Genomic DNA, 22,052 nt, shown 5'->3' on the forward strand with positions numbered 1-22,052 from the left:
CTAATGAGCTTGTGATTGAGAGCATACCCCCCCACACACTCAAAAAGGCAGAAATCTTAAATTTCAAAATTTTGACATCAACCTTGTAATACTCTTCCCCATGGCAGGAAAAAAAAAAAAAAACAACTTCTCATGCTTGGATTTTTGTTAATGATGGTAGGAATTGCTGGTGTAAATTAGCCAAGTTTCTCTTCCTTGTGTCCACAAAGGACAGAGTGATTTATATCTCAGAAATACATCACTCTGCATCCCAGTTGCACTGAGATAAAGAAGCTTCCTGCAACCTGTCAAGAGAAATACCACTCTTTCAAAATTCTGCCTCCTACTATAAACCTAAAGAGAAATGTCAAGGGTAAAAAGTGCTTTGGACTAGCCAAATTAGCTCTTTGGACTTTAAACTGTCATTCATAAAATGAACAGAGTTGGGATAAGTTTTGTCTAAGGACCCAACAAGTCCCCAATATATGAATTCTATGAAGTTAGTATGGGTATAGAAAAATACATGCATGTATATATATATATATGTATATGCATATGTGTATATACACACATCTATATAATATAGATATAGGTATAGGTGTGTGTATATATATACGTATATATATATATATATACATATATATGTGTGTGTGTGTGTGTGTGTGTATAATCGCAGCACAAGTATGACCTCTTCCATGATCTTTTTTATACCCCTCCTCTTATTGCCAAGTCCTCCATGAGCCTTTACAAAAATAAATAAAAAAATAAAAATAAATTTCACTAAATTTGTTTTCTACAAATTTGTATATTTTATAATGAAATCAATTCTATACATCTGATTCTAAAAAGTTCTATATTTATTTTTATAAGTTCAAGAATATTCCATAGTTTTTTTTATAAATTCTATATGCCCTTTAATATTTCGTTATTATTTTTCACAATGAATGAAGCAATCAACAAGAATTTTTTACACTCCTTCAGTGTTTCAGACATTGTAAAAATACCTGAGAATACAAAGAAAACAGTGAAGCAATTACTGCTCTCATGTTCCTCTTATTCCATCTTATCATTAATATTATAATTACCAAAGAGGCAGTGTTGCAAAGCAGATTGAAAGCTTGGCTTAAGTAAAAAAGACCTGGGTTTAGGTTTCAGTCTGAACATACTGGTTGAGTGATCCTAGTCAAAGAGTTACATTCTCAAATGTCTGGGCAACTGTGAGATTTTGAGTTGAGGAAAACTGCCCATCTACATTGAAGAAAAAAAGTTTCCTCATCAAATCACTTCTGTATCAAAGAAATCACAAGTACAGTTCTTATGTTTACTGTTGTTGTTGGTATTATAATTATTAATCACCCTGTCATTCTATGACCCTGTGATTAACTTGTCTGTTCCTCAGTATCATCAGCTGTCAAGTAAGTTACACTAGATAATTTTTAAGGACATTTTTCAACTTCACTGACGCTAGACATCGTTTTTTGTCATTACAGCCTCTCATATGCAAGGGGGTACATTGTTGGCATTTCTATGAACATTTCTTGATTGCATGTGTGTGCAGAAAGAGTTTGAAAATTGGAATTTCTGAGGATTAAGTTTTATAAAGACTTTGAGGACAGAGAAAGCATATTTAACTTCAACAAAAGGAAATAGCTGAAATGGTTCAGAAGTAAAGTGGATCATAGTAGAAGATGCCTTTCTATTTCCAAAAAGTGTTCCTAAGACATGAAATGAATGCTAGTCTTGAATACTTTTGGAAACATGAATAGGTGTATCTGTGTACATCAATCCATACGTATACTTACACACATAGACGTAAGAATTTACTAGAGGCAGTTAAAACTGGCATATGAAAACTGATGATTAAATTTTCAGTGTGAGTATTTACTCCTTTGAAATCAGCAAATGCTACAATCAGGGATTGATTTATTGCTTTGTTGATTGGCTATATTTTTTAAATGATAGAGAAAAATGTTAATAATGTAGATTATTTTTTTGAAATAAATCAGGAGTACTTTTTTTTTTACTAGAGAGCCACTTAATAAATATTCATCAGCACAACATCTCTGAGTACGTTTATATATATATATACGTATATGTATATACATATATATATATTTATATAGAGAGAGATCTATAGACATAGATCTCTATATATCTATATCTATAGAAACAGAGAGGAGAGAAAGAGAGGGAGAGAGACAGACAGACAGATCAAGAAGGAGAGACACAGAGACAGGGAGAGGGACAGAGACAGAGAAACAGAAAAAGAGACAGAAACAGGAAAAAAAAACAGAGAGAGACATAGAAGATACAGAAAGGCAGAGACAGAAAGTTCATTTCTAAGAATTGATATCATAAGCTAACTTCTTTGATCAGTAAGTTATGAGTTTTATTTTTTTTCTTGAACCTTGAAGAGTTATAGATTGACCTAACTACTTAATAATACTTGTTGATCCCCTTCAATATCAATATCTTGCATTTGTTGGAGATTCTATGGGGATTATGGTTAAAGTCTGTAACATTGCTGGATAATACAGTAAGCAGGTTCACATAGGTTAACGAGTCTAAAAACCTTGACTTTTTAATGGTTGTGGCTACTCACAGAGCGTAACCAAGTTTAGATGTCCAAACGATCTTGAGAGTTTCTCCTCTCTTGGAATATTTATTTATTTCATTGTCGAATGCCTGCCAAGTAAGCCACCGATATACTCTGTTGTTACAGAGATCAAATTGTGGAAATGAAAACCATGGGAAACTAACTTGCTTTCATTTGGATTTATTCTTATATTTTTTGGAATGTTTCACTGCTGTCTTGGAGTTTAACTTGCCTCCTCCTCTTGAGTAGTGAATTAATTTATTTCATTTTTCTGCAAGTACATATTATTCACTGTTTTTAATAAATCTTAAAGGCTGAAATTTGTAGTATTACTTATTACAATTAGATATCACCCAAAATAAAGTTGTCTTCCAAGACAGCGAGAAAGGTAGGTAGAGCAAATCCATTAAACTTTGCTCACCTTGATGTTTTGATCTATCTATCTACACTGGCACCTATCCCTCATGAGATGATTATAAGCAACAAATGAAAATATACACGTATCCTAGATGTACTATCCTATATATAATATAATGCCTATATTTGTATACACACATAATGCACACATATGCATTTATAATACAATACATACAATTTTACATATTATATAATATTCACAATGTATAAATTATATGTAATACGGTACATGAATAAACATGCACAATACATATGTATAATATGTATGCATACACATGTATGTTAACATCTGCATTCACACATAGTCACATGCATACACATCTATTGTTTTGGAAACCTGAAAGCACTATTCAAATATTGCCCATTATAATAATTATTTTTCTTCACCACAGACATTCAAGGAAATGCTGGAAATAATTTCTCAGGTGTTGTAATATCTCAATATAACAGACTATCCACATGGAAGGGAGAACCAAAACATTTATTTTTAATGTATAATTTATCTATTTTTCAATTTTCAACGTTAAATTCCACAAGAATTTGAATTTCAAATTTTCTTCCTCCCTGCTATCACCCCCCTCCTTCCATCTCCCTCCACTCTATTTTTCTGTAGGACAAAGTGCATTTCTACACCCCATTACCTGTATATCTTATTTCCCAGTTGCATACAAAATCAATGTTTAACTCATTTTTAAAGCTTTGAGTTCCACATTCTTTCCCTTCCTCCCTCCCCACACAACTTCACTGAGAAAGCAAGAAATTTGATATAAGTCATACGTGTATAGGCATTCAAAGCACTTCTGTAACAGTTATATTTTGAAAGACTAACCACATTTCCTTCTATCTTATTCTGCCCTCCATTTATTTCATTCTCTCCCTTGACCTGTCCCCCCTCAATAGTGTTCACTTCTGATTATCCCTTCCCCCAATTTGCTGTACCTTCTTTAATCTTCCCTCCCTTATCTTTTTACCTCTTGCATTCTGCAGGGTAAAATAGATTTCCATACCCAGTTGAGTGTGCTATTCCCTCCTTAAGCCAAATATCATAAGAGTAAGGCTCACTTGTTCTCTTTCACCTCCACCCCATCCCCTCAATTGTAAAAGCTTTTTCTTGCCTCTTTTATGTGAGATGATTTGCTGTATTCTGCCTCTCCATCTCTCTCTCTCTCTCTCTCTCTCTCTCTCTCTCTCTCTGTATATATATATATATATATATATATATATATATATATATATATATATATATATATAGGTATATATATATATATATATATATATATATATATATATATGTATATATATATATATATATACACACACACACACAGATACATATATACATATGCACATATATGTGTATATATACATACGCATATACATATACCCATATAACATACACATGTGTACCCATACACATCCACATGTATGTATATATACAGATATATGCATATATGTATGCTTGTTTATATATAAGTATATATACATATACATATATATGTATGTATATTTGTATATGTATGTGTATATATTCATTCTGAATAACCTAATATTGAAAAAATGTCTCATGAGTCACAAATACCATCTTTCCGTGTAGGAATGCAAATAGTTTAACTTTAATGAGATGCTTATGGCTTCTCTCTCCTGCTTACCTTCTCATGTTTCTCTTGATTCTTGTATTTGAAAGTCAATTTTTCTATGCAGCTCTGGTTTTTCAACAAGAATTTTGGAAGTCCTCTATTTCATAAATTCCATTTCTTCGCGAAACTGTTATACTAAGTTTTTCTGGCTAGGTGATTCCTGGTTTTAATCTTGCAACCTTTGACTTATGGAATATCATATTCCAAGTCCTTTGATCCCTTACAGTAGAAGCTGCTAAATCCTCTGTTATCCTGATTGTATTTCCACAATACTTGAATTGTTTCTTTCTGGCTGCTTGCAATATTTTCTCCTTGACTTGGGAACTCTGAAATTTGGCAACAATATTGGTAGGAGTTTTCCTTTTGGGGTCTCTTTCAGGAGATGATCGGTAAATTCTTTCCATTTCTATTTTACCCTCTGGTTCTAGAATATCAGGGCAGTTCTCATTGATAATTGTTGAAAGATGATGTCCAGGCTCTCTTTTTGATCATGGTTTTCAGGTAGACCAATAATTTTTAAATTATCTCCCCTGAATCTAGTTTCTAGGTTGGTTGTTTCTCCAATGAGATATTTCACATTGTCTTCTATTTCTTCATTCTTTTGGTTTGTTGTATAATTTCTTGATTTCTCATAAAGTCATTAGTTTTCATGTGATCCAGTCTAAATTTTAAAGAATTGTTTTCTTCAGTGAACGTTTGGACTTCCTTTTCCATTTGGGCAATTCTGCTGTTGACTTGTTTTTCATGATTCTCATGCATTGCTCTAATTTCTCTTCCCAATTTTTCCTCTACCTCTTTTACTTGATTTTCAAAGTCCTTTTTGAGGTCTCCCATGGCCTAAGACCATTTAATGTTTTTTGGAGGCTATGGATGTAGGAGTCTTGACCTTGCTGTCATCCTCTGGTTGTATACTTTGCCCTTCCTCTGATTGTATGCTTTTATCTTCCTCATCTAAAAGGATGGAAGAAAATACCTTCTTACCAAGAAAGTAACCTTCTGTAGTCCTATTTCTCCCTTTTGGGGCATTTTCCTGGCCAATTACTTGATCTTTGAGCTCTTTGTCAAATGGAGGGTATACTACCCCGGGTTTCAGAGGTTTTGTGTAACTGTTCTCAGAGATATTTCTAGGGACCATAAGTTCTCAGTTCCTCCAAGATGGCATAATCAAGGGAGAGCTGTTTATTTCTCTCCTGATCCATGGGGTGAGCAACCCCAAGCACTTTTCTACCCTGAAACTGCGAGTAGGCTTCCCTCTCCACAGTCGTCACCAGCTCTGCCACTCTAGCACTCCTCCTTACCCCAGGACTGCCACTCAAGCCTGAGAGCCAGATCAACCACTTGATTGCCCCACCATCTGTGGCTGTGGCAGTGGCTGCTGCCACCCTGGGGCTGGAACTGGGACTAGGACCAGACCACATTTCCCTCTTACCCAGGTAAAAGAGCTTTCTCACTGATCTTTGAACTGCCTTTGACATTTATGGGATGAGAAATACAGAATCCACAGCAGTTGCCTGGGATTCAACACCCTGAAGCCTGTTCCAGTCCTCTCTATGCTGGTGCAGCCCATGCTGGACTGTGTTCCACTCTGATTCTGATGTGGTAGACTCTTGTTGTTGGCCTTCCAGCTTGTCTTGTGCTGGAAATCTGCTTCACTCTGTCATTTGGTGGCTTCTGCTGCTCTAGAATTGGTTTAGGGTCATTTTTGCAAGTATTTTAAGGGCTTTAGGGAGAGAACTTCTACTCTGTCATCTTGGATCCATCCAAAATGCTTATTTAAACACAAGAAAGCCAAATTCCAACACCAGGAAGCCAAATCTATCATAACAACAAAGAAATCTATACATTAAAACAATGCAGGGCTCATTACCATCCCCAAGTGTTCCCCCTGTTGGGGCATTTCACAAATGAATAATCACAGCCCTCTCCCTGCTTCCTTTTTCTCCCTCAGCTCTAACTGCTATGTCCAACTTCCTCTTAGCTCTGCTCCACCACTCCTGCTCCACCCCCTTTTGTAAGTTCCTCCTACCACAGACTCAGGTGACTCAGCCTTCCATGTGACTCAAGCAGGTCACATGAGCCTATTAAGGGAAGGGAAAGATCTTCCATTTTGCAAAAATACATTAATAATGCAAGTGTGTTGCAATATCTCATCCAGAAATGAATGCACTTATGAACTTCTCCAGGTTGCTTTCAATGCTGAGGGTTTTTGACTTCAAAATACTTATTATTCAGTTCGGTTATTTCAGTTGTGTCTGTCTCTGTGTGATGTCATTTGGGGTTTTCTTACAAAAGATATGGCAGTGGTTTGCCATTTCCTTCTCCAGCTCATTTTACAGGGGAGAAAACTCAGGCAAAAAGGGTTGGTGACTTTTACAGAGTCATATGGCTAGTAAGTGTGTGACTCAAGATTTGAACTCAGGTCTTCCTGGCTTTGATGTTAGTTCTTTATCCAATGTTCACATTCTGGTGTTAAGTCCAGTATTTAATAAAGAATATTTATTTCTAAAATTCTCATGACTGGAAGTGATTGGGAGGCGGGAGCCAAGATGGCAGAGTAGAAAGATGCATATACTCTAATGCTTCCTCCACAGCCCATAAAATACCTATAAAAATGACTCTCAACAAATTGTAGAGCAGCAGAAGCCACAGTACAACAGAGCAAAAGAGATTTTCAGCCAAAGTTAACCTGGAAGGACAACAGGAAAGGTGTATCCCACAAGATGCTGAACAGAGTGAAACCCAGCCCTGGCTGTGCAATACAGGGAGAAACAGGAACAGAACAGGCCTCTAGGATAGAATCCCCAGCAGGGAGGGTCCCAGATCCCTCAACACACAAGCTACAAAGAAAGCTTCAAAGGTCAATGTGGGAGGGCTTTCCCAGCTAGGTGAGAGGGGAACAGGGTCCCCCCAGTACTAGCCCCAGGTGGTAGCAGAGGCAGTGGCAACAGCAGCTGGCAGTCGGTGGCTACAGTGGCCATGGAAGCAACCTAGTTCCATTGTCAAGCAGCTCAGCTTAAAGCCTCTGAGGAAATTGAACAGCTGATCTGAATCTGTTCCCTGAACACAGTCCTGTGGAGAGGAGGAGCACCAGGACCCTCTCCTTGACAATGGATTAAGAAGTCGAGTAACTGGCTGGAAAAATGTTCAAGAAAGGGAAAAGAAATAAGACCATGGAAGGTTACTTTCTTGGTGAACAGGTATCTCCTTCTATCTTTTCAGATGAGAAGAACAATGCATATTGTCAGAGGAAGTCAAGGCTTCTGCCTCCAGTACCTCCAAAATGAATATGAAATGAGCTCAGGTCAGAGAAGAGTTTGAAAAGTGAGTCAGCACCTTGCTAAAGGAGAACTAAAAAAATATTGAGGAAAATAATACCTTTAAAAATAGACTAACTCAATTGGAAAAAGATCCAAAAAGCCAATGAGGACAAGGAAGCTTTCAAAAGCAGAATTAGCCAAATGGAAAAGGAGGTTCAAAAGCCTATCAAACAAGATAGTTCTTTAAAAATGAGAGTGGAGTTCAGGGAAGTTAATGACTATATGATAAACCAAGAAGTTACAAAACAAAACCAAAAGTTTGAAAAAATAGAAGATAATGTGAGACATCTCATTGGAAAAACAACTGACCTGGAGCATAGATCCAAGAGAGACAGTTTTAAAATTACGGGCCTACCTGAAAGCCCTGATCAAAAGAAGAACCTAGACATTATCTTTCATGAAATTATCAAGGAAAACTGCCTTGATATTCTAGAACCAGAGGGCAAAATAAATATTGAAAGTGTTAACTGATCACTTCCTGAAAGAGACTTGAAAAGAGAAACTTCTAGGAATATTGTGGCCAAATTTCAGAGTTCCTAGGTCAAGGAGAAAATATTGTGAGCAGCTGGAAAGAAATAATAGGAGTATTGTGGAAATATAACCAGGATAACACAGGATCTGACAGCTTCTACATTAACAGATCAAAAAGCCTGGAATAGGATATTCCAGAAGTCAAAGGAACTGGGATTAAAACCAAGAATCACCTACCTAGCAAAACTGAATATAATACTTCAGGGGAAAAATTGGTCTTTCAATTTCATACAGGACTTTCAAGCATTCATGATGAAAAGACCACAATTAAATAGAAAATTTGACTTTCAAACACAAGAATCATGAGAAGCATGATAAGGTAAACAGGATAGAGAAATCATAAAGGACTTTCTAAAGCTGAACTGTTTACACTCCTTCATGAAAAGATAATATTTGTCAGTATTTGGTAGGTGGAGGGATTATACACATGCACACAAGTATAGACAGAGAGTGGACGTTGAGTTGAATCAGAAGAAATGATATCCATAAAAAAATTAAATTAAATTAAGGGGTGAGAGAGGAAAATATTGGGAGGAGAAAGGGAGAAATAGAATGGGGAGACTATCACTCATAAAAGAGATAAGAAAAATCTTTTTCAATAGAGGAGAAAAGGGAGAAAGTGAGAGGGGAAAAGTGAAGTTTAATCTCTTTACATATGGCTTAAGGAGGAAATAACATGCTCACTAAATTTGGTATGAAAATCTATCTTACACCACAGGAAATAGGGGAGAAGGGGACAAATGGGGTGAGGGAGATTATAGAAGGGGGGGCAAATGGGAGAAGGGAGTAACTAGAAGTAAACAGTTTTGGGAAGGGACAAGGTCATATGAGAGAATAAGAAAAAAACCGGGGGGACAGGGTAAGATGGAAGGCAATACAGTTTAGTCTTACACAGCATGACTATTAAGGAAGTCTTTTACAAAATGACACAAATATAGCCTGTAATGAATTACTTGCCTTCTCAGTGAGGATGGGTGGGGAGGGAGGCAGGGAGGGAGGGAGAGAAGTGGGAATTCAAGTATTAGAAATGAATGTTGAGAATTGTTATTGCACATAACTGGGAAATAAGAAATACAGGTAATGGGGTATAGCAATTTATCTTGCCCTATAAGGAAAGAGAGAAGATGGGGATAAGGGAAGAGTGGGGTGTGATAGAAGGGAGGGCACATTGAGGGAAGAAGTTATCAGAATGCAAGGTGTTATGGGGTGGGGGGAGGGGAGATATGGGGAGAAAATTTGCAACTCAAAATTTTGTGGAAATGAATGTCAAAATCTAAAATTAAATAAATAAAACTATTTTAAAAATAAAGTAAAATTCTCATGACTGAGCTTAGACAAATGGATTTGAAAAGTTACCCCTGAATCCCAGCTAGATATCTGCTTATTAATTTTGTAATGTCGTACTGGCCCCATAGGATCTCCCATTTTCTTCATGCTTTCTCCTAACATGTACCAAATTCTTAGCACTCATAACCCAGTAGGAGACATTCAGTAGAGAATCAGGATCACCATTTATAGAATACTGAATATCCCCAATGCTCCCTGAGCTTCACAATCTATTACTTAATGGTATAGCCCCATGAGCTAAGTAAGTATTACTATTCCCCCACTTGGCCCAAAGTAGACATTAAGTGTCTCATCTGGGTCTACATAGTGTCAGTGACAAAACAGAGAGGAAAAATCAAAAAGTTTCTGATGCTTCACTGATGGGTAGATTTTCTCTTTGCTTCTAAGAAGACATCACCTTTCATTCTAAGCACTCTTAATTATCTACTGAGTGTATGTGAAATTATTTTTTTTTGTGATATACAGGCTCGTTTCAGGGAAATGAAATTCAACCACTACATGTCTTCCTTGTAGCAACTCATCCCCACCCCCCTTGAGTAGTGCTTTCAAGGAACAGTCAACCAACGAAGAGTATAATTAAGATACCAACCTGATTAGAAACTTAAATACCTGTATATCTATATGAGTATAATTTGTCTCATGAGCAACTATGTGCATGTAAAGCATGACTTTCCACAAACAATTGACAATTAAGTTCCTACTGTGTGTTTAGTAATATCCTGAGAGCTACAAATACAGATAAAAGTATTGAAACAACTCTAAGATCAAGCAGCAATGACAAGCTTAGGGAAAATTTAAAGATTTGGAAGAACCTAAATGCCTCTCTTTGTGGAAGGGTCCTGGTTTTGTCATTTGAAATGTTATCTTAACTGATTGGAGTGGAGTCAACTTGCATCATTGTTCACTAAATCCTATCTAAAATTTTTAGTTCATGATCAAGGATGTCTTCAAAGTTTTGATGGATCTACAGTATCATTGACATGGGTTCTCCATTCCTTCAAAGATGTAGATTGCAATACATCCTCACTTTCTAGCCCTATGCATCTCTTTTCCATGAAGAAGCTGAAAGTCAGTTAACATTTTTAAGCACTTCCTAAGAGTTAGGAACTGTGCTATGCACTGGGGATTCTAGGAAAGGTATAAGACAGTACATGTTCTTGAGTTGCTCAAAATATAGAGAGACAACATGCAGACTACTACATCCAGGATACATGAGAAACTATCAAAACAGAATAGGCACTACAATTAAAAGGGACTGACAAAGGCTTCAAGTAGAAAGTGGGATCTTAGGAGGGAGTGGAAGGAAATAGGGATGACAGGGGAGAGCATTTTAGGCATGGATGATAGCCAGTTAAAATAAGTGGAGCCCAGAAATGGAGAATCTTGTTTGATGAATGCAAGTAGACCAGTATCACTGCTGCAAAGAGTACATGGAGGTGACGGAGAATCACTAGTGTATATTGAGCTAGAAAGAGCACCAGATCTGATTCAAATTTCATTTTTGTTCAAGTCCCAATTTTTGTAGTAGCATATTTTATGTGCTTCTCCTGAACGATAATTCCATTGGCTATTTGATATAAGGTACAATGCTGATCATGAAAGAATGAAAAAAATATTAAATGCTCTCTGCATACCATGCATTGGGCCAAGCATCTATCTCTAAGTTTCCTTAAAGGTAAGCCTCAACTTTAGCTATTTGAATGTTGTGGTATTGATGGCTCATGTCATTGACATCAATTAATACAGATTTTGTCTGCTTTCTGAGGACAAAAATGGCTCATCATCATATAATAAATTCTTTAGTGAGGCAATTCATGGCCAAAAGTTGTCTATAAGAAAATATTCTTTAAAAAAAGTAAGCCTAAGTTTCCTGCTGTGATGCTACAAGGGTTAAATGCTAGATTTAAGCAAACATTCAGTTAAGTCCACACAATATCTTTAACTCTGAAATTGTTTTCTGTTTCACACATACACACACACACATACACACACAACTTATGTTCTTTGAAATATGACCTTTTCTTTGTGTGGAAAGATAAATTCACTTTGTCTTTAAACTATAAAAGAGGGAATGTCACAAGAAAAATGGCTTGAATTCTTATAATCTGTAAGAGAAGTTATAGTATAAGATATGGGATCTGATATGTTTCTAAAGTTCCAGTACCTCTTAACAAGAGAAAGTGCTATGGTCTAATGAATTTTGAGACCCCTCTTGTAATTAATATTTTGAAGTGATGTCTTCTAGTGTCTTTTTTATTCGTTTTATTACCTTTGTTAAAATTATTTAACTGCTTTGAATTTAAAAGTATTTTGAGCCATACTGTCTTCCATTCCATCTTTCTCCTTTAGGAAATAGGCTAAGAATGAGATCAGATATTTATTGTGTAGAAATAAAATATCAAAATATCTGCAATGATCTTACAGTGTAGGAGTTAGAATGCATTCCTAAGTCTTTGTGTCACTAGCCAAAAAGCATTTAAAAGAACAAACTTTCTTAATTTAATACACTGACTACATTCCTTTCCTTTTGGGGTTAAGTACAGTTAGAAACAAAGCAAATATGTCTAAGATATTTCACTAGGATTAGAAAAAATAAAAGAAAAATAGTTGGGCAATTTTCCCAGACATTTTAAATATGTATTTCTTAAATGGAAATGCTTGGTATTTCATCTCTTCTGACGTCAGTAAGGAGTATGTATTAGTCTTATTCTGGTATCACTGATAAGACAATGAAGGCAGACAGAGCTCAGATGACATATCCATTACTGCAGAGGAAGCTAATGTCAGTTCTTAGATCAGGACACAATTGCTCCTGCTAGTAGACCCCGTATTTAGTAAAATCCTTTAAGGTGGACATTTCAAGCCAAAGCCTAGCTTCAAAACATATATTCCTAACACCCAAATACCTAATATCTTTTATAATGAAAATATACTCTGCCTTTTTAAAGTACATCTGTCCCCTTGGAATTGAGAATCAGTGTATTATACTTTGGTTGGAGTGGGGCATATTCCAGGAAGTAAGTGCTTCAAATATCTAACTGAAAGGAAGCATGCTATAACACTAGAAGATCTCCCACAGGCATTGACACTGGAGTCACAATGGGCAACTTGAAATGTTTACTTCTGTATAAGACATCAATATAGACAGTGAATTTCCCTTTTTTTTGGTCCTCTTTGAGTCCACATCTGAAAAACAAACAAACAAAGAAAAATAGAACCTTTGTTCAGAAGTTGAAAAATGTTGCTGTTTGGAAATAAATGTGAATACTTTTCACAGCAAATTGTTTCTATTTACTGTTGCTAAATTAGCCATAGTCATATCCATTTTGCATATTTTAATACTCTTTTCATTCATTCAAAGACAAGTGCTTCAATCAATGTGGGGAGAACCCCAAGTGGTTCAAATGTGAGAACTCTGTCCACCAGTACAGGTAATAAACTGCCTGTGAATTAGAGCTGCCTGATGTCCAAGGAGGTTCAATCATTTGCCCAAGGTCTAATAGCCAGTGTCTGAAGTCTTAGGCAGCTAGGTGGCTCAGTGGATAGAACACTGAACTAATGGAGGTAGAAAGAAGAGAGTTCAAATCTGGTCACATATACTTATGAGCTGTGTCACCCTGGGCTAGTCATTTAACCTCTACTTGTCTCAGTTTCCTCATCTATAAAAGGAGGATCTTTATAGCACCAGACTTCCAGAGTTATAAGTTGTAATGAGATATTTGTGAAGCACTTTGCAAATGCTAACACACAACATAAATGCTGGCTATTATTTGAATCCAGGACTTCCTGATATCAAGTTTGGATATATCCCCACTATGCCATACTGCCTGTACTATTCATTCATAAATGAAATAAACACAGCATTGTAAAGGCTAAAGCCATCATACATTCCAAAGTGCTTAAGTTTCATTTTCCTGAAGCTCAGTTTGCTTCTCACTGAATTGGATAAGATAAAAAAATGGGATAGGAACAAAATTTGTCTATCAAGAAAGACACCTGGGTAAAATTATCAGAATTGTTTCCTCCCGCTAATTCCGGAAGATTTACCCAAGAAAATTTCCATTATAAGCATTTCTCAGATCTTTAAATTCTAATCTAACACAAAAGTTTAGTTTCACTCCCACCCCTACATGTTACCTGTAGTCTAGTTCTACTGAAATGTCTTACTGCTAATATGGAAAGTGATGTCAAAAGGTTTGAGCTGTACATAGTCAGAGGGGAAATTTTCTCCTTTTATCAGAATACTCCTCAGATTGACAATTATCAGGTTGACAATCATCAACTTGAGCAAGACCATGCCCACCACTTTCTAGCTAGATAAGGGGAAAAGAGAGGTAAAATAAAGGAAAAAGGAAGAAAAACATGAAAGACTAGTGAGGTGCTCAAGTATATTTGCCACCTTTTAAGGAATAATGAATATTTTGGCAACTGGAGACAAGAAGTTTCCCTGTGTCTTCAAGTCTTCCATTACTCTGAACATTGCGTAAGTCTTGTGACACTCTTTAAAGTGGCACTCAGCAAAAATGAACGGAAAGCCATTTAAGTTGAAAGGCATTTAAAATACACAGTAGATAAATGCAATTATCACACATAATAGAAGTCAATAAAAAGCCAACATGAGACAACATTCCAAACATTAATTACCTAAAGGGTCTTAGGATTCATTGGGTTCATCATCTTCTCTTACTAAGTGATACTGGTCTTTTAGAAGTAGATTTCTTCCCTCTTCAACCCAACTAAGAAAAGCATTATTTCATTACAAGGAAGTTTTATAAGAAAGAAAAGAAAGAAAGAAGGAAGGAAGGAAGGAAGGAAGGAAGGAAGGAAGGAAGGAAGGAAGGAAGGAAGGAAGGAAGGAAGGAAGGAAGGAAGAGAGAGAGAAAGAGAGAGAAACAAGAGAGAAAAGAAGAGAGAGAGAAAGAAAGAAAAAAGGAAGGAAGGAAGAAAGAAAGAGAGAGAAAGAGAAAGAAAGAGAGAAAAGAGAAAGAGGGAAAGAGAGATAGAAAGAGAGAGAAAGAAAGAAAGAAAGAAAGAAAGAAAGAAAGAAAGAAAGAAAGAAAGAAAGAAAGAAAAGAAAGAAGGAAGAAAGGAAGGAAGGAAGAAAGAAAGAATGAGAGAGAAAAAGAGAAAGAAAGGAAGGAAGGAAAGAAGGAAGGAAGGAAGGATGGATGGATGGAAAGAAGGAAGAAAGAGAGAAAGAGAGAGAGAAAGAGAGAAAGATAAGAACGGAAGAAAGAGAGAAGAAAGAGAAACATAGGAGAGGAAGGGAGGAGGATATTTTTAAATAAAGCTCTCGATACATAGACATAATTTATAGTGGGAGAAGGGGAATTTCCACATTGTGCATGTTTGAAAATGTATCTCCTTCTGCATTTTAAGTGCATCACCTTCCTGGCAAGAGGTTAAGTGGAATATTTTATCTTCGTTCTTTTTTATTCATGCCTTTATATTCATACAAATTTCTTAAATGTCTATAGCATACTAGGTCGTGATCTAACTTCTGAGGAGTCAAGCAAAAACGAAATAATCAAAAGAGAAATCTTTTCATAAACAGAGAGTATACAACTAATAAACAGCTGACACAACCAAAAGGAGGTTTCTCTAAGTTCCAGTTTACTTTCTTCAATTAAATTTATTATTTAATAGTTCAAATTATTAAATGCCCCTATGTCTTATACTTTGGAGATGCACAGACAAAAGTGAAACAATCCCTGTTCTCTAAAACCTTAGGTTATTTTAAGGAAAATATAATACAAAAATAGATAAGAATAAAGAAAAGAGTTTGAGTCAGGAGACAGAATGAAAAAATTTAGTAGGGTAAGGCAATTGAACAAGCAAAACTTCATCAGTGAAGTAAGGGTTGGAGTGATGAAAACATCAATTACACTATGCAATTCATCCTGATATCTTTTGGGGGAAAAAAGCATCTCAATGGAATAAATACAATGGAGGTATAAACTAAATGTGAGAAAAGCATAAGCAGATCTGCTTAACCAATCATCCAAAAGTTTAGAGTACAGCCAAAACATCCCTGATCAATTTAGAACTCCTTGAAATGTCAAGTCCAATTTAGAATTCAATTCATGAATTGTAGTGATGGCTGCATACAGCAATATATTCAGGTTGGTTGAGACTTGGTCCTGCCCTTTAAATTTTACATAAAATAGTGATCCAGGGATTATGCCAACATAGAAGTGAACCATTCTAGTCAAGCCCTGGAAAAGCAATCACTCTTTCTCTTTTTTTGGGGGGTGGGGAGGAGGGGGAAGAAGGAGAGCAAGTCAGAGAAGCCTCTCAGCCATGCTCTTTTTCTCAGTTCCATCCATTAGCTAGCAGAACCTTTGAGCTTGAGAATGCTAAAGGATTTGTACTTTTTACCAGTTTCTTAGAAGTATCCTTATATAATATGCAATATTATCTATATCAGGAGAAAACAATATGCATAAATTGAGGAAAGTATCTTAATGGACAAATTGTGCTAAGCCTAAAGGTTAGCACCCTTTAAAATGAGGTGATGATTTCCAGAAACCAGGAGCTATGGTCACTCCTGCTACATGACCTCTTTAGGCTTGAATCCACTTTTATATGGATTCTTATAAACTAGTTGAAGAGAGTGTCACGGTCTTTTAAAGGGAAGTTCTCAATAATGTTTCTTGTTCTGCCAACTTATTAAACACTCTTTTCTAAAACAAATAAATAAATATGACTGGCTAGTTTACTTCTGTTGATAATCGTGGGTAGAAGCACACTGGTAGGGGCTCCTGAATCATTAGCTTTAAAGAAGATGCTCCAACTTCTCAGGGCTTCCCTGAAGGGTGATATGATAACCATTTTCTAGGGATTCATCTGACAGTAGGAGTCCAGGTTGGGAGAGTATCCCCAGAGTACATGCTACCCCATAACATCTAAATCATCCAGTTGGAGATAGGAAAGAAGAGGGAGTGAGGAGGGACTGTTATTTATGGAAACTACTTGATTTATTTTCAATTTATCACCACTCTCTCTGATGTTTCTTCAGTATTCAGTGTTGCTCCATCTAAGCAATGATAATGGTGAAAAAAATATCAGGGGTCAAATAAAACTATGTTCATGATATTTACCGCCTATAGATAGAGCCTCCATTACAATAAAAAATCGTCTTCAATATTTCTGCAATTTTTTTCATTCTGTGAAATCAGGTACTGAGTCAATGGTTACCAGTTTTTGCTACCCAAAAGGCAAAATCTTGTGCATAACTTTAAAAAACATTTAAATTACTTTTTTAACTGATCCTTTTCCCCATTTCTTACATCAGGCAATTAAAAACATGTTCTGTCTCCTGGCAAGGTGAATAAAAATTAAATATTCATTTAAATAATCTCTATGCTTATGCTCAACAATCCAAATCTAAAATATTATTAATGTGTTAAATTATTAAAATAAATCACATGACTAAAACTCTCAGCTTGTAAAAGTCACCAAGGTAAGTCATGGCAGCCTCAGTGTCGTTTAATATTCTAGTACATAAATTGGATAGAAAATACAATTTTATTATGATTACTGATTGTTTCAGACAGGAGAGACCTATGACAACAGCAAGGTATCGTTTCATTAGCCTATTTTTAAATGGTATGCTTCATAAACTTCTCACAGAAGAAACATGTCCTCAAGTGGCAGCATTAGAACATCCATTGCCATTTCTCTTTTGTCCATGTACTATTTTGTGATTATTGTTTTGGTCAGTACCTGTCCTTTAATTGATGGAAGGAATTCTTGGTGGAAACATGGTCTACTAATTCATGTTTCCCACTTAGATTTTATGTTCTCTATATTCTCATCATCCTACAAAAGCACATTAACCTTCAAATTTATACTTTCTCAATACCCCCACTTCCCCTGTATTCCCTCTGCCTCTCTGATGGAAGAGATGAAAGATGGACAGTTAATAGCTACACTTAGATCCTTAAATTAAAGAGGGCACCCAAGCCAGTCATTCTGTCATTTCCCACCTGGCTGTAGCATTCTGGACTTCATCATGTCCCTGCACTTTTACCACCACCACTCCCACCACCCCCTTTGAACTTCCTTTTATTTATCTTTTTTCATTAGATTGTGTGCTCCTTGGGAACAGGGACTATCTTATCTTTCCTTGAATTCTTAGCACAGTGCCTGACACATAGTAGTCAATAAGTATTTGTTCACTGACTGACTGATTAGTTCAGCTATAACTTACAGGATTAGAGGAGTATAGACTTAAAACTAGAAGGGACCTCAGAGATAATTCAGTTCAACCTCCCCATTTTACAGATTAGAAAACTGAAGACCAGAGATGTTATATGAATTAAGGTCACACAGTTAGTAACTAGAAGACATAGGATTAAAAACCAATTTTTCCTGGATCCAAGTCTAATTTTCTATCAACCACACCATAGTTCCTGGAGCTTTTTTCAGTCTTTACACTTGGCTTTCAGTAACTCTTTCTGTCCTAGAGTCCTCTTCTACTTTTATGTAGTGGGAATAGGAAATAAATTCTAGAGGTTATCATGCATATACATATGGAAAAATTAAATAGATTGACCTATTTAGTAGGACAACATTTTTTAACCAAATATTGTCATACTCCCTTGATATCTTCTCATCATACCTAGGAGTACATTTAACTCAAGTTGGGAACTCCTGCACTATACCACTTTATATGCCACCGTACACTATGACTTAAGACTTCTGGTGTTAGTTGCTGTAGAACTAAGAAATTGTGACTTGCCCAGAGTAATACAGAAAATCTACTTCATAGGAAAGATTTGAATCTAGATCATCCTCACCTCAAGGCCATTTCTCTCTTTTCTAAGTTCTTAAAGTTTTCATCATCTGCTTAACTGTTTGATACTTTATTAGATACATAGAGAACTAACATATTTCCTAGTGGTGGCAATAAGAGTATCTACTACATCCATGGTATGCTTAATTGACAGAATTACCCAAGAAGAAAAAGAAAACAATAAAAAAAGAAGGATAGGAAGAGCCAAACTGAACATCGGGATCATAGAAGATTTACTTCAGACTCCCCCAATAAACCAATCAATGGCATTTGAGATTTTGCTTAATGCTGATTTTTCACTTATTCTATCAAAAGACCTCAGGACACTCATCAAAAACATAGTTCCAATGATTATAACATTTATAAGGAATTAAAAAATTCATAGTAAAGAGAAACAAGAAAAAAAAAAAAACAATCCTTAACATTCATTTGTAAGCCTGCACTGGCTGTTGAAATCAGGATACTGAGAAGGAGATGGGCTGGCTGGCTGACTCTATCTTCTCTGCACTGTCTCCCCCAAACTATTTCACTTTAATAAATGATCACATGTGAAAATGTAAATGCACTTCTCTCAAGGAAAGGATCAAAAAGGACTCGTGTTTAATTCATGTTATGAATATGCTTTTCAGCTCAAATATTCTTTCAAGATGTTTTCCTAGTGAAATCCATATATCACCTCTACATAAACATATGAGGAGTGAGTGTGAAAAACTCTGCCTGAGAAGCGTGACATGTTGCCGATCTTTTAATGAAAATCTCCCAAAGGCATCAGGAAGAAGCATTTCCCTGTGTGGAGAGAGACTGGAATTAATGAACACCTCTCCCACACCTCATTTATAGAGTTACGCCAGGCAGCTTAAATTCCTCATCTGTCACTTACAATTTAGACATATTGAAATGTACTCGAGACTACAAAATGCCCCCTTTTCTTGTCTCTTTTTTCTTTTCTTCAGTTCCACAGCTGCTGAGTTTTTGTTTTGAAAACCATTGATTGGGCCTGACAAAAAAGTAAATCCCTACAAACAGGATGCATTTGAGACCTGATTGACAAAGTCTTCAAGTGTCCTGCTGGACTCTTGTCTAAATGGATTCTAGGAATGATGGATGTCTGGAAGGAGAATTCCTTCTGACTGAGACCATTACTTACTTTAAAAGAAGAAAGAAAAAAGAAAAAAAAGCACCCTCCACCTCTCATTGAGATGACCAAACTCTCGGTTGATTTCTGTTGATGAATAGGCTTTGGTGAGACCATCAGTGAAGCTTATATGTTTTTCAGTTGTGTAAATAGCTCAGGACTGGTTTTCCCAAAGTCAATGTAAAATAAAACGAGCATTTAAACTGCACTGGGACAAGGAATGAGCATCCCAGTAGTCAAGTTTGTTGAAATATAAAAAACGAATGATTTATTTATAAGAAAGGGGAAAGATTGGTCTTACAGTGACTTCTATCTACCCACAACTTGGGTAGTTTTTAAAGGGAAAAAATATCAAGAGTAAAATCTCCAGACCTCTCTCATGTTATTGTCACCCAACACTTCAGTGGCTGTTTGGCTGTTTTATTTTTGTTATTGTTGTCCATTTGTATAGTGGGAAAAAATCTCTATTGGAACTCCAGAAAGACTAATAACAGAGAACAGATGCTCTCCTGTCACATCTTAAGACAGAGTCTGCTTCATTATTTTTTCAAAAATTTGTCCCATTGGCTAAACTCACATTGGTTATTCAGAAGTATTAAGATTGTGCTTTGTTAAAACTGCCTGAAAATTTCATTTTTCTGTAAGATGATAATCCTATTCCTTGAGGATTTCACTGTGAATGACTTATCTTAATAGGTGCCTTTTTTGTGTGTGTTACTATTCCTTAGTAAAATGATTATTTACTCTATTCTCTTGGCCATGTGATTCTCCAAAACTCATTTTGAAGCATCCTAAAGACATAGGCTTGCATGTTCTTTTATGCCTCTGACCCATGTTTGGTGTCCTACACACTCTAAGAATTGCCAGCAGCCAAGTTTGTCCCGAGGCTTTCCTTTCTTTGGTAGTACTTCCAGGAAGGCGGATGGAGGGAAAAAGAAATCTTTCTTAAGCCTTTATTATGTGCCAGCAAGTATGCTAAGTACTTTACAAATATCTCTTTTGATATTCATAACAACTCTGGGAGGTAGAGGCTGTTCTTATCTGTTTTAGTCAATAATTTTAATCTTGTGTGACTCTTTGTGATTCCATTTAGGCATTTCTTGGCAAAGATATTGGAGTGGTTTGCCATTTCCTTCTCCAGTTCATTTTACAGGGGAGAAAACTGAGGCAAATGGGGTTAAGTGATTTGTCCAAGGTCACACAACTAGCAAATGTCTGCATGTACATTTAAACTCTAGTTTCTCTGACTCAGGGCTCAGTGCTCTTAAACCTAAATGCCTCTAAGACTCTCTATCATATAATATTAGTATAATATCCTTCAGTGCATTCCACATTACCACGTCAAGTTAAATTAACAGAAAACTTGTCTCTCTTGCCTAATTCTTCAAAGAAATGGAGAACAAGTATGAGAAACAACGAATGACTTCAATTTTCTTTCCTGTTTTGAGCTCATAATGGGGTTATAGGACAGTGACCTCTAGACACATCAATTAACTAATTAAGAAAAGTATTAAGCACACTATGTGCCAAGAAATGTGCTAGTTATGAAAAATTCATAGCCAGAAAATTAAATCATTTCTGATCTCAAGGAGCTTACATTCTATCCAGTGACAATTTGTATATTAGATAAGAACATGAGGAATAATTCTATACATAATAAAATCACAGTAAATATGAGATACAATAATTAAACACAAAGTAGTATAGTAGGGAGAGCAATCTGTCCATTATTTCAGACATTCTTATCAGGCTATTTCTATTGCACTTGCATGTGGAGATGTAATGCCACAATATTTTTCCCCCATATCTAATAATTTACATGGAACTGTAAGAAATACAAAATTACAATTAGTAATTTTCCTACACATAGAGAATTTTGGCTGGTTTTGAATATTTTGACATTGCCTTGATATTTTAAGTCTGCCTATTAAGTGGAAATGTTTTTTTACATGCGAACATGAAAAGAAATATATTTCCAGGGGGTGTAGGCAAGATGGCAGAGTAGAAAGACACATATATGCAGGCTCTCCCCACGCAGCCCATAAAATACCTGTAGAGAGGGACTCTCAACAAATTTTGGAGCAGCAGAAGTGGAGAACAACAGAGTGGAGGAGAATTCCAGCCCAGGGTAACTTGAAAGACCCACGGGAAGCATCTGTTGAACCAGACGTGAAGCAGAGCCCAGTCAAGGCTTGGCCAGGTGCTCAGCTTGTGAACAGCCCTCAGGGGTAAAATCTCCAATTGCAGAATCCCCAGTCACAGAAGCAGCAGTGGGTTCGCAGATCCCTCAATCCAC

This window comes from Notamacropus eugenii, chromosome 2, assembly GCF_028372415.1.
Source record: "Notamacropus eugenii isolate mMacEug1 chromosome 2, mMacEug1.pri_v2, whole genome shotgun sequence".
NCBI lineage: Eukaryota > Metazoa > Chordata > Mammalia > Diprotodontia > Macropodidae > Notamacropus > Notamacropus eugenii.